The sequence below is a fragment of the Dermacentor silvarum genome, chromosome 8, assembly GCF_013339745.2.
Source record: "Dermacentor silvarum isolate Dsil-2018 chromosome 8, BIME_Dsil_1.4, whole genome shotgun sequence".
Classification (NCBI taxonomy): Eukaryota; Metazoa; Arthropoda; class Arachnida; order Ixodida; family Ixodidae; genus Dermacentor; species Dermacentor silvarum.
The window spans coordinates 148,789,894-148,803,935 of NC_051161.1; the positions used below are offsets into that span (position 1 = coordinate 148,789,894).

The 14,042-nt window shown below is 45.4% G+C and overlaps 4 non-coding genes across 4 annotated transcripts; 2 read left to right on the top strand and 2 right to left on the bottom strand.

The window, feature by feature from the left end:
- The first annotated feature begins 1,290 nt into the window (after positions 1–1,290).
- Positions 1,291–1,363, top strand: Trnaa-agc (transfer RNA alanine (anticodon AGC)). The gene has a single exon. It is a non-coding gene; the product is annotated as a tRNA-Ala (tRNA).
- A 6,722-nt stretch (positions 1,364–8,085) lies between these two features.
- Positions 8,086–8,177, bottom strand: Trnay-gua (transfer RNA tyrosine (anticodon GUA)). Its single transcript is given in 2 exon segments — positions 8,086–8,121; positions 8,141–8,177. It is a non-coding gene; the product is annotated as a tRNA-Tyr (tRNA).
- Positions 8,178–12,643: 4,466 nt separating this feature from the next.
- Trnaa-agc (transfer RNA alanine (anticodon AGC)) lies at positions 12,644–12,716 on the top strand. Its single transcript has one exon. It is a non-coding gene; the product is annotated as a tRNA-Ala (tRNA).
- A 1,000-nt stretch (positions 12,717–13,716) lies between these two features.
- Positions 13,717–13,808, bottom strand: Trnay-gua (transfer RNA tyrosine (anticodon GUA)). Its single transcript is given in 2 exon segments — positions 13,717–13,752; positions 13,772–13,808. It is a non-coding gene; the product is annotated as a tRNA-Tyr (tRNA).
- Between the last annotated feature and the right edge of the window lie 234 nt (positions 13,809–14,042).

The window sequence follows — 14,042 nt, forward strand, 5'->3', positions numbered from 1 at the left end:
GCACAGACAATGATTGTATCGGTAGCGGAGCATCAGGTTAAGGGGTGAATACCGATGAAAACGCAAGGTTAAATGCATCGGTATTCTCGTGTTCGGGTATCACTAAATCGTTATAGTCGGCGATAATCATAGCGTCCGGTGGCTTGGGGTTGACAACTTGCCATAATTTCTGTGGGTTACTGCTTAGTACACGAGGCAAGCTTTCATGGAATAGGGAGTGCTTTTCGCGGCCTATAGCAGAGATACAAGCTTTCTCTGCATTGTAATATTTGCCCCAGGCCACAGGACAGTGGCTTATCTTTGCGGAACGGAAAAGTAATTTTTTTCTTGTTTTCTAGAGTTGTAAATTTTTTTGTGAAATCAAGTTTATTACTGTTAGTACGTGCTGGAATAACTGGACTGCGGTTAGAAGCAAGATCAGCAATTTTTTGTTGGAAGTTTGACCAATTTGCTTGAAGTGTGCGGTTATGGAATTCAGCAGTAACATCGGGGTAGAAAGACATAAGTTCGTTGTTATTAGCAATGAATTTGCGTTTATCGTATAAGCGTATTATTTTATTCTATGATTCTCGTTTTGGAAACTTCAAGTTAAAGACTGTGTGAATTACTTTATGGTCGCTAATTTCCAATGCTGGCGGAGTCCTGCACCACGCGGGCTGGTTCTAAAACTAGCTGTGTTAAGTTGAAATTAAAGCATACTTCGAGGAAATCATTTTCGGTTTCACTATGTGACGAAGGTGCATAGCTATCCCAGTTGATATGCGGGAAGTTAAAGTCTTCGAAGAGTAAAATCTGGGCGTCAGTGCATTTTTTCATTAGTACATCTAGGTCGCAGTTGAGCTTATTAGGAAAACCGGCGTCTGCTCGTGGGGGGCCGTAGCAAACACCGAGTAAGATAGTAAGATAGCAAACACGGAGAGAAAGTCAACAAATGACTTTCTCCACTTAAATAAAATGTGGTTCAGGGCCCCTTTATTCACTTTTAGAGGGACCCTAAAGCAAGTTTGACAATTGTATAGAAAAGTACTCAGATGGTAGGGTAGGTCCTTCTGGTCATTAAGAGACATATTTATACACTCCGCCAATGTGACAGACAATCTCATCATATCCACCGCAATCCGAAGAGGCCTTCCGAGTGGTAGACAGGACGTTTAATATGCGAAGCGAGATTCCAGCGGCAACCGGTCGTCGCCTCCACCTTCCCTTCACCTCTTTCGTTCGATTTCCTTCGACCTTGTCTCAGGCGAAGAGCACAATATGCTAGCGACTCGGTTACCGAGCGATCGCGTCGGGGGTGTAGCTCAGATGGTAGAGCGCTCGCTTAGCATGCGAGAGGTACTGGGATCGATACCCAGCACCTCCACTTTTTTATTTTTCGGCATGAAAAGAGCGCTCCCAGTACTGAGTTGTGAGAAAGTCGACGTAGGCACTCCGTTTTGCGCAGTTCGGATGAAATGCAAATTGATGCTTTTATATGCACCATCATAATCCGCCTATATTTATGTACACTGCAGGACGAAGGCCTCTCCCTGCGATCTCCAATTACCCCTGTTTTGCGCTAGCTAATTCGAACTTGCCCCTGCGAATTTCCTAACTTCATCACTCCACCTAGATTTCTGCCGTCCTCGACTGCGTTTCCCTTCTGTTGGTATACATTCAGTAACCCTAATGGTCCACCGGTTATCCATCCTTCGCATTACATGGCCTGACCAGCTCCTCTTTTTCCGCTTAATGTCAACTAGAATATCCGCTATCCCCATTTTTTCTCTGATCCGAACCGCTCTCTTCCTGTCTCTTAACATTAGGCCTAACATTTTTCGTTCCATCGCTCTTTTTTTGGTCCTCAAATTGTTCTCGAGCTTCATGTTATCCTCCAAGTTTCTGCTTCATATGTTAGCACCGGTAGAATGAAATCATTGTACACTTTTGTTTTGATGGACAGTGGTAATCTCCCAGTCAGGATTTGGTAATGGTAATTCCTTTTATATGCACTAACTGGAAAAGCTTTCTGCTTTTTGGCGCTCTTGGATAAAATTAATGCTCACATATGCGCGCTCAGTGCAAATAGTTCAGTGTGTTTAGGATGCTTTATATATTATAAAAGGTCCACCAAGCATTTTTTTTCAAGCCGGCAGTTACATAATGTAATAGTGCACCACAGAGTTGAGCGAGTCCTTTGTCTCCGAACGCATTTACTGCCAGAGTGTTTCCTTCAGCGACTTCGTTTAATGCCCCCAACTTATTATCTTTAAAAGGGACATCCCGTTTAAAGACGACTAGTTACAATATTGCCGAATTTCCGGCCTTACTCAGCCCCCAACTCAGTGCAGTGCCGTCTAACAAGGACAGAATAAGAACGGTTCAATGAAAACGAAGACAACGGCAACGACTTCACGATGGGGATGAAACGACGACGACCACATGACGATGCCACCTCACTCACCATTTAGAATAAACAAACTTTATTTGCTGTTGGGTGTGGGTTGCAGGGACCGAGGTTAGGTCCACTACAACAAAGTGAGAGTCGGCGATCGAAAGAGAGAAAGAGGCCAGATGGAAGGAGCAGAAGAAAAGCTCTATTTCTTATTTTTATTTTTCTAACCTCGCACCACAAGGCCACCACATCTTGCTGACACTACAACAGCGTGTATGCACCTATCAAGGCTCCCACTGCTGTTGACGTCGCAAATGCAGCCACACACTCCTCAAGTAATGCATGTGCTGCGCACGGGTTGTGCCGAAGATGCCGATTACACTGTCTCGGTAAGCCTGCCCTGTCAAATAATTTAATCGAGCCCCCTGTTTCAGGGCAGACCATAAGGCATTGGGTCGCCGTTACTGTCAAGCTCGCTACTACTGCGGCTGCTGCTGTCGTCATCACTTTTATCATCGTCTTCTACGTCGCCCTCAGACAGCCGAAGGTTCTGCAACACAGCACATGTCACGGCAATGTTGGCCACAGGATCAAGCCCGTAGAGGAGGGTGCGGTACCTCAGCAGACAGTGGAAACGGCTCGTAAAGAACCCAATACACCTCTCCACTACGGAACATATGTTGGAATGTGCTGCGTTGTACTTCCCCTTGGCTGTTTACGTAGAAGGATGGCCTGGAACCTGTTTTAGGAGCCACGGCTCCAGGGGGTTGCTGCTGCCACCTGCATGATGATGGAAATGGTGCACTGAGTACTCCACTGACGAGAGGCAAGTTGGCAACTGAGGAAAGGTACTTCATCATTCAACAAAGGTAGGGTTCAGAGGTTGCAGACCTTAGTAAGTAAGCGCACGAGTTGGGCATGTCCACCCCGACACAAAATGTTAACCGAATTACAAGCGTACCACTCAGGGCCCACCAGAAGCTGAAGAAATGAACACTTATTGGTGCTACCAATGACACAGTAGTAGCACTAATACGTGTTGTTTTCTTATGCTGATGGCAGGTACTTGGTGGCGTGCTTGCAACTTATTAACATTTTTAAAATTCACAGTGCTAGCCCTAATTGGTTAGATTTTTTCATCATTAGAGAGACACTTACTCGAGTGCTTGTTATTTAGTTAATACACACTACCTTACGCACAATACCTTCCACTCCAGCGATAGTCCCGTCGCTCGCTCCGCTTCCTGTTCCCCCGCCAGTTTCTCGCACAACAACCGCACCGTTTCCTTCGAGAGGTGAAAATTCCGTCAAAAATGGTCGCCCGGCATGTCAAACGCGTCGTCTGGCTTTCCGTGTCTAGATCGGCGACAGCGAAGAGCCAACGCAGGAGGCAGCCACTTTTTATGCTTTCTGCGACGACCCTACCTCCGGCAGTGCTAAAAAATGCTGCCTTATGCTCCACGTAATGAGTGCGTCAACGTCATTTTGACGTCGTCGGTTTCTGCGGGTTCTTGACGTCGCGTGATTGACAGACAAAATTGGCGCGGCCCGGTCATTTTCGACCAAATGGCAGTCGGGTGATGATGTCATAAGGCATAAACAAAGAATTATATTTCCTACAAAATAGTACCCCAGAAGAACTGCGTCAAAACAATGCTCGACCATATTTGGTGTTTGATACAGTTTCGCTGGACATTCTCGTTCGCACGCCAGGATGGCGGCCAATTTTTTACCGTCCAAGCCCAGAGGGGACATAGATAGAACTGTGGAGTGGCCTCGCCACTGTCGCAGTTCCTATACAGAGAGAGAGGGCGGCAAAGAGGAAAGATGACGTGAGAGGCCAAGGAAACGTTAGTGTCTGCACTAGACACAATCAGCCCAGGGACGTGGGAACATGCATCCGCCACTACTTCATTCATCAGTACAGGCCCCGGTGCGGAATTTAGAAACTGGCCGACCTCCATTCATTTCGGGCACTACACCGCTACAAGGACTGCAAGCTTACGTCCACTGCTGTTGCATTTCGGTTACTTTAATGGTACTGCGTCTTCCAACTACTCCTTGCTTAAGGTGTCGGTCCCTGTGGATTTAGTTCATGTGCTAAGTGCTCGTTGACTTCTTCAAGCGACATGTGCTCTGCCTGATTTGAAATGTTCTTGGGATGTCTGGTGACGTTGAAATAAACCCGGGTCTATATACTAAGGCTGAGGCAGATTCCTTTGCCACCGCCTTAGATACATTACGTCGGTTACAGGAAACGCAAGCCTCTAACATGGAAAGAATACGCAAGCTTGAGGAAGGCCAAACTGCCCTAGTTGAAGATCTAAATCGAGTCAATCATTGTCGCGCTGCTGCTTCTGAATCGGAGCGTGAGCTTAAAGAAGTGATCACGACTCTGCATGCCGATCTCAAGTTAACCGTGGAGGCAAACAGTAGGATGCCGACAACAGAAATAAATTGCAAAATGCGAAAATTCTTGCTCTGGAGGCAAAACCTGCGTTAATTTCCTCAGGTGATTCGACTCATTGCGCCACTTTTCTGAGCAGATGGAAAAGATCGCATCTAGATGTAATGATACCGAAAATAGAATGCGTCGTTCAAATCTAATGTTCTTTGGCGTAGAAGATGACGCTAATGAAGATTGGGCGACAACAGAAAATAAAATAACTGCTTTCTGCTATGAGAAACTCGGTATCCCTACAACAAGTGCGCAGTTCGACAGAACCCAATGACTAGAGAAGTTCTCAGATACAAAACACAGACTCATCACTGCCAGAGACAGTGACAAGAACTTTTATTGGTCCTGAGAAACTGGCCAGGGGGAGCCGAAGGCTCCCTCAGGTAAAGTCGGTGGCTCCGCCCACGATGGCACCGGGAGGCGAAATCCCGTTGCGATGTCGTGGGCCCTCTGGACTGCCTGGAGTTGGATGTGGGGGTACTTGCTTCTTAGGAATCGCTTCTTAGGAACTCTTCGGACCACTGTTCCTCAAGCTGACTTATTTTAAGGACAAAGAACAAATCTGGGTCTCTGGGCGAAAACTAAAACGCTGAAATTTTTAAATTCGGGAGGACTTTCCTTTGGCTACACGACAGGCGTGAAAAAAATAATCGAGCATGCAAAGACGCACAATAAACCCTTTAAACTCTCGGTGGATCGGTTGCGCATTGGTAACAAAACGTACACATATGATGTCACTTATGGCTCAGGTGTGGAACAGAATGGATAGCTAAATACGAGGACCCCACAATCCCATCGTATTGGTCTATACTCCTCTTTATCATTCACAAATAGTCCAAGTGTAATGTCGAAGCGTGATCACCTGGCCTCCTGTCTTCATGACTGTGATGTGATATCCTTGCCCTTACCGAAACCTGTCTTCACCCTGGTAATGCCGACAATGAAATCGTTTCCTTAGCGAACAGCTATAGTGTATACCGCTGTGATCGCACTGATAAAGGAGACGGCGGTGCCCTTCGCAATTAAAAAAACAATCACTACACTCATCGTTAACACAAATTTTGATCTAGATGTTCTGTGGGCAGTATGTCTCAGCTACTCTGCGAAGGTTTTGATTTGTATTTGTTACCGCCCTTCTCACTCCAGTCATTGCTTCACTAATGAACTCAGATCTAGCATGGAAAAAACACCACAGCTTTGTTCGACTAAATTCAATTGCCTTCTTAGTGACTTTAACCTTCCTCGAATTGACTGGCCGCAGTTTTCTTCATCCTGTCTTTTCTCAACAGATAAAATTTATAAAATTATCTGCATTAGAACTGGATTCACTGACTCTATCTTGGCTACGAAATTTTCTTTCGAACAGGTAGCAATTCACTACCGTTAACAATTTCTCTTCGTCCCATTACAATGTTTTTTCAGGTGTACCACAGGGGGCGTACTTGGTTTCGCACTGTTTCCTATACATATTAACGACCTGCCCAATAACACATCATCCTCCCTGTGCATATTTGTTGATGATTGCATTATATATCAACCCATCAACAGAGACCACCAGATTATTTAACATGAACGCAACCTAATAAACGATTGGTGCGACAAACGTCTAATGAATTTAAACTCGGCTAAATGTAAAGTAATGTCTTTCAGCAGAAAGCGTTGAAATTCGAACTTTTCATATAGTATAAAAAGCAGCAGATTATCTGAGGTATCTTCATTTAGGTATCTCGGCATCTCTTTCTCTCCAAACTTCTCCAGGACCCCCCTATTGCTAACGTATGCGCCAAAGCAGCCACGTCATTAGTGTAGTTATGTCGAAACCTTCGTAACTCGCCGTCTGTAATTCGTAAGCTTGGTTTCCAAACGTTGGCCCGCCAACAACTCGAATTGTCCTGTTTGATCTGGTCCCCCTATGAAAACTATTTAACTACCATGTTAGAAGCAACTCAAAATAGAGCTGCTCGCTTCATTTGCCAAAATTATAGTCACCACTCAAGCGTAACGCAAGGTAAACTCACCCTTTCTCTACCACAGTTAAGTAATCACCCTGACATAACCCTCATGTGTTCATTTCAGAAATACGCGTATCAGTTTCGCCAAGATATTTTAGGCTTAGATACGACACCACACACGTCACATAGACTATACAATAGCCTAAGCTTCACCCGCGTTTGCGGCAATACTGACGCATTTAACTCACCTGCACTTGCACGTGCCAGACGGCAATGGAATAGTCTTCTCGGTAGCATAGTCGAAAAAGCTAAGCGAGTGAAATTTCGGAAGTAACTTATTGCTCATATCACCAGCTAACCCTTGATCTTTCTACTCATCATGTATAGTGAATTGTTTTCTGGGGTTGTTCGGTTGTCTGCGCAACTACACATGTTCACGCGGTGTTTCAATTCAAATTTTTCTTAATATGTACGCTGTTGACATTACATTGTGTTACAGGTTACTGACTCATTTATACAGCGCTCCCCCTCCTCCCCCCCCCCCCCACATGCATCATATTGTCGATAGCGTTCCTACTGCTCTGTTGTAGCATGCTTTCCTTGTTTACTATTTTTTGTCTGCGTTGTTGTGGAATTCCCCCCCCCCCCCCTATTGCTTATATAACTTCTACTAAACCCCCTTACTCAATACCCCATCGGGGCCTGTGGGTAGGTTACAATAAATAAATAAATAAATAATAATAAATAATAAATAAATAAATAAATAAATAATATACGCATAAATGAGCGTTTGAGGGTACCGTACGATACGCTTCTGCTATTTCTGAGAAATAAACACGATGCAAATTCGTTAAGTGAACAATCGACGCAGGGCGTGCAGACGCACAGCCACCTTAAACCACCGCAGTGTCTAGCCGACACTACAGAAGCTGTCGCACGTCAAATCAACACTTCTGGGCCAACGGCGGTAGCTTGACGGACATGGCTTTGCTCGAGGTCGCTAGTTCAATCCCGACCGTGACAGCCACATTTCGACGGGGGCGGAGTGGGTAGGAATTGTAGTGAGTCGGACCGGGAATAATGGTATCGCAAAAAAGCAGTCTGGCTCAATTAGTGAGAATGAGTGCTGCACCCCAGTTCTTGAAGAAGATCATTCTTGTTTCTTTTGTTTGGCTTGGAGAAAACGATCACCCTTTGCTTATGCAGAGAGCCGACGTTAGCATTTCTTGCTACATCACGAGGAACAAGTAATACGCCGTTGATTTGGCCCTTAGAGAATGACAAAAAGAAAAAAAGAAATATCCGTCGAGCCGGATTTGAACCAGCGACCTATGGATGCCTGTCTTCAAGGTGCCTCTACAGTCCACCGCTCTACCAACTGAGCTATCGACGGAACGGCAACAGCGTCTCTTAAACAGCAGGCGCTTCCTGATAGCGGTATGACCCAGTTAACTGAAGGATTCGTCTTGAAACTGGTTCACCAGTGCCGCTGAAATTTTTACCAAGCGCAGATTGGCTTGAACGTCGGCCGACACTTAACGGGACGCTAAGAAATTCCAGCCAGATTTATGGGAGAAAAAAAGCGCATTAGTTACGCTGTATTCATACTGTGACCAAATATGTAGAGCCGATTTAGTGGACACACGAAATTCTCTGAATAAGAAACACGCACTGTCACCGACGTTGCAGTCGGCTTACCGTTTAGACTAGCTAAACTTCATGATTTTCGTTCGTCGCGTTGCATAATCACTTGGGGAGTTTATACAAACGTGGAATATTACACTTTCTATACGACTCCTTGTAGGGTATACTTGATAAAAGTCTCTGTATGAACATATTTCATAAATTTTTCTGAACGGGCTTCACTGTCTTTGGATAGGTGGGTTCATTTCACCTTTCACCGAGCCCTAAATATGTACAGAACTGCAAGGCCGCCTGTGCGTACCACTGACAACCGGTAGTCTTCTCGACACGCGTCGCGTAATTAGATTATTGTACTGTCAGCCTGCCATATGAACCCCGCTTTGGGTTTAAATATCTAATATAATTTATATTTGGAAATCTTCCGCACCGTTTGGTTTTAGCCACCGCACTGAACATACCGCAATTGGTATTGAAGTATCCAAGACCATAAGGCCTGCAAAACTTCAGTGCCAGAGTGGCAGCAAAGAGAGGTCTGCACAACGTTGCTAATAGACGTCATTTGGCAGCTTTCTGTCGCGACATTTTAGTGCCCGAGTACAAACTAACGACTATTGCCGATGGTAAACTATTAGGCACCTGTGCGGTGAATCATCTAACAGGTAAGTACCGAGCGCACTTGCGAGTAGCAAAAAAATAGAGGACGCAAGTTGACCAACGTGCTTAAGTGTCGGAACATGGGGCGAGAAATTGAAAGTTGAGAAAAAGTACGTAAGAAATCGTAAGAGAGTACGGGGCACAATATCAACGTAGCCTCTGAGAAAGTTAGTGAAATGAAGGAAACGCGTCGTACGAGCTAGAAAATACCGGTTGTCGGTTGCTATTGGGGCAGGAACTAGTCTTAAATCCAATAATGTAGGCGAAAGATATATGACTTGCGCAGTCATAATGCAGAAACATAGGCACTTGATTTGTGGACTCATGGAATCGTAATATGCGCTATTCGTTTATCGAACACAACGTGAACGAAATGTCACAGTATGCACCACCCACAGCAGGAAAACGCGTAGAAAGATGTTCGCAATGACAGCAAAGAAAAAAGCCTGTGCAATCAAGACAATTACATGCCGATTTAGATGTCACGAAATGGGACGGTGAATAAAACTTAGCGTGGACAAAATGTACACTCTGTTATAGCGTAAATATGGCATGCAGAACTGACAGTTGGGCGAGTTGGTAAGAATTCATAGTGAAATATTTAGCGCGCACAATCGACACGGACACAGTGAAGGGGGACACACGGGCACAGTCTATATGGCATGCAGAGTCTACGAGGAACCTAATAAAGCATGTGTTCAGGAATCTTGACGATCAAGAAAGTAACAGTTATGTTCCTGCTTCTGTTGATGCAAAAAAATTTCACCATCTTCCCGTAGGGGAACCCTGAGTAGTATGCGAACCAGCCATGGGGTCGACTGAAGGTAGTTTTATCAGTTGTATAAACTTGGACATGCAGCAGCACCAGCAACGCGCAGAAGTGTTGTCGACGCCGTCGGCGTTTTGCCCGCTTTCGCACCGAACGCGCGCGGCGTTGGTGACTGTTGCCGGTGCCTCTGGGGCGCCTACCGTCGCGCTTCTAACCTAAGCTGCTTCGCATTATCGCGCGCGGAGCCGCAGGTGTTGCCATTCGTTGCGCAATCAGGAGAGGAAAGGAGCGTCGGAGAGGAGAGGTGGAATGCCGAGAGGAGAGGTGATGAGACAAGGAGAGGAGAGGAGGGGGAGGAGGGTGCGCATGCGCAGTAGGGGTGTGGACGCCGCACGGCGGAGGGAGGGAGGGCGTGACATAGCCTCGACAATAGGATGCTTCGCATCTGAAACCATTCCGCATGGAAATGCTTACCAAACCAAACCTGGAAATGCTTATACGCACAAGACACTGAAACCAGCTCTCGGGGGAGTTTCTGCACTAACCTTTTCTCCACTCCTAAGCTTGTTTCACGCATGTTGCATATAACACGGCGAAGTCTATATTCCATCAGTAACGAACAAAGGATTTAGGTGAATCGGATATTTGCATGTGAAAGGTCCACTAATTTATTTCCAGATTTACTGACTTTCGTGGAACAGCGATTAATAAAACACATCAGGCGCGTCGATCTAGCTATATATTTTCCTTTTTGGCTTTCATGCTGTTCTAGTTAAGTCCGCAGTTTAGGACGTCAGGCTTTTTACATCTGGAATCAGTACTATAACTATCTGCAATTCTTCCCATGGACCTTTGCTTCGACTACAATTATATTCTAGTGGAGGATCCGCTCAAACACGCGCCAACATCCCAAGATATACACCTGTATGAGCGTGACCAAGGCGGCGATACCGCGGTCGCACGCAGCGGATATCGAGCTATTCACGGAACCGACACTACCAATAAAAATGACGGCAGATGATGGCGTCTGAATGGGCACGACGCCATCATCTGCCGTCGTTTTGAATTGGGAGTGTCGGTTCTGGGAATAGCTCCTGATAAGTGCTGCCAGTACTCGGACAAAATGGAGGCTCTTTCGGATGGCGCACTCGTTTGCTGAATGACACAGTATGTTGCTGCAGGCAGCCGCGGTGGAGTTATTTGCGCCATCGGTTAGGCCAAACTTTGGTCTTTGGAAGGGGGTAAGTGTTTGGTCTTTCTAAACTATGGTGACACTGGCCTTTCTTTAGAGATTGATGTGAGTGTAAAGTAACCGAGAAGTAAACTAAGCTCGGGAAAGGCACTGCCGATTGTACTTTTGGCTTCGTTGAAATTTGCTCATTGACTTTGGTCTTTGTACACAATTGCTTTCACCCAAACAGTCATATCTTCTATTTGGCCGTTTAGTTTATTGAGGAAGTTAGGCGGAAGTGGCGTTTTCTCATTTAATGGACAACTAAGTAATGGTAGTGGTTTGCTCGCATGAATGGGCATGAATCGTAAGCAAACATTTTATTTCCCTGTATTGAATTAAGTTTTTGGTCCTGAGAATGTTCCTTCGCCTAAAATGATGAACAAGACCGAGAAGTGTGACGTACTCCAGCGAGTAAAAATACACACAGTCGAGATTCTGCGATATAGACTATCTTGATATTGCCCGTTGAATGTAAATCATGCACTGCAGTACTAAAATGGCATTGCGAACCTTCTAGTGCACTAATTAATTTCAGTTTGTGCGATTGCATTACGATCAAACTGAATTTTTTCGTTGAGCGTATGGTTCAAATAGTTTTGCTCACCGGGTACCATGTTATGTAAGTCATCATCATCATTATCATCATCATCAGTGTATATTTTTTTCCACTGCAGGACGAATGCCTCTCCATGCGATCTCCAATTACTGCTCTCTTGTGCTAACTGTACCTGATTATGCAAATAGCATCGTAGAAATGTGTCCCCTTAGCTCGACCAGAGTCCTCAGGTTCTGCATTAATCTTAGCAGAAGCACTGAAAATACAATTTTAGGCAATAAGTTATTATAACCAAGCAAAAGAACTCCCCCTGCGCTGGTGTTTGGTTACGTGAAAGTACACCGATTCGTGCACGCTGTTTCATCGTCAAGGGACGCCACTTGTGATTTTTGCGCCACTTTCATAGCAAAGTTAAATATTTGGTAGACGTTTAAGCTTTGCATTTAGAGTAGAATGCAATAGGAATCAAAGATCCCTGGCTGCTTATCACATATTTTTCTGATACATTCAAAATGCAATACGACGATATACCGTCTGTAGGTTGTGTCTAAATCGTACTTTGCGATTTTTCTGACAGATCTTGCAATGAGAAATGAAATTTTTGTTCACTAACAACTTGCGTCAAGCGAACGGCCTGGCAGATCGGGGTGGTTTGGAATGATGTGGTTCGGCATGATTGTTTCCGCCAACGATGCCGGCGCCTGCGCCGACACCAACGACGGCTTTTCTGCGTCACTGAACGCCTATCAAGTTAAAGTACAACTCCTTGTTTATGGAATACAAGCGTGCCCGTTAACTTCATTGTGACAGACGATGTTCTGATTCCCACCGCAATCCAAAAGACAGCTTCCGAGCTACCGACCATCTCTTTATTATGCGAAGCGATATTTTTGCGGCAACCGGTCGTCGCGCCGCCCTCACCTCCCTCGTTCGCTTTCCTTCGACTTAGTTTCACGCTAAGAGGACAATACGGTAGCGACTCGGATACCGAGCATTTTTGTCGGGGGTGTAGCTCAGATGGTAGAGTGCTCGCTTAGCATGCGAGAGGTACTGGGATCGATGCCCAGCACCTCCACGACTTTTTTGTGCCAGTGATAAACGCGTTACAAATCATTGTGAGCCTTTCTGCATTCGTGTTTTTTTTTTCTTCACAATGCCGCAATACTCATTTGTGAAAAATTCGAAGTAGCCACTCCGTTGTGCGCAGCTATGGTGAACTGCAATATGGCGCTTTTATATACACTCACAAGAAAGGGTTTCAGCTTGTTTGTCCCCTTGGGTAAAGTAACGTTCACATAAGCGCGCTAAGTCTTAATAGTTCGCTGTGTTTAAGTTGCTTTATGCATTATGAAAATTTATCCTGACAATTTTTTTTCGCATTCGAACAGATATTGTACAAAACGCATCACAGTGTTCAGCGAATCCTCCGTCTCCGAAAGCATTCACGGCCAGAGTTTTTAGATGGGCGACTTCTTTCAACACCTCCCAATTAATATATTTGAAAGGGGCCTTCCTTTAAAGACAACCGGTAACAATATAGCCGAATAGTCGACCTTCCTCAGTGCCCTACTTAGTGCAGTGCTGTCTATTGCTACGCAACAACAACGACAACCTCGTGGACTGAAAGATGAGGATAAAACTACAACTGCGACATGACAAGGCAACATCACTGAATGTTCAGAAAAAGGGAAACTAAATCGGCACATTCTCTAATCATGAGTTGTAAAACGGTAGCTAGGACTTCAAAACACTTCATCCACGTACCACACGACGCAGCCCATAGGAGATGTTTTGTTGCCGCGTGTGGTACAGTGAATCAGTACTCAAGCGATTTGAAATCAGTGGGTGGATGGGTGGTGTCATGCATGTGCTATTTACTGCAATTTTAAAGGTTTACATTGCCATGCTTGCTCGACAGATGCAAACATAGAGGCGTTGGTTTCGCTGCACAAAGCAGAAGACAAGTGTGGGAATATTTGCCTTTTTGCATGAGGAGAACCGACGTTAGCATTTCTTGCTAAATCACAAGGCACAAGAAACACTCAGTTGATTTGCATCGCAAAGAAAAAAAAATATCCGTCGAGCCGGATTTGAACCAGCGACCTATGGATGCCTGTCTTGGAGGTGCCTCTACAGTCCACCGCTCTACCAACTGAGCTATCGACGGAACGGAAGCAGGGTCTCTTAAAGAGCAGGCACAGACAGCGGACGGTATGACCCAGTTAACTGAAGGAAGGCGTTGCTGAGGATCGGCGCGAAACTGGTTCACCGGTGTCGCCGAATCTTTAGCCGAGCGAAGAGGGGCTTGAACGTCGGCTGGCGCTTAACCGTACGCTGAGACATTCTAATCACTCTTAAGGCCACAGGGTAAGCCCTATGCTTCCCATGCATTCTGACCATG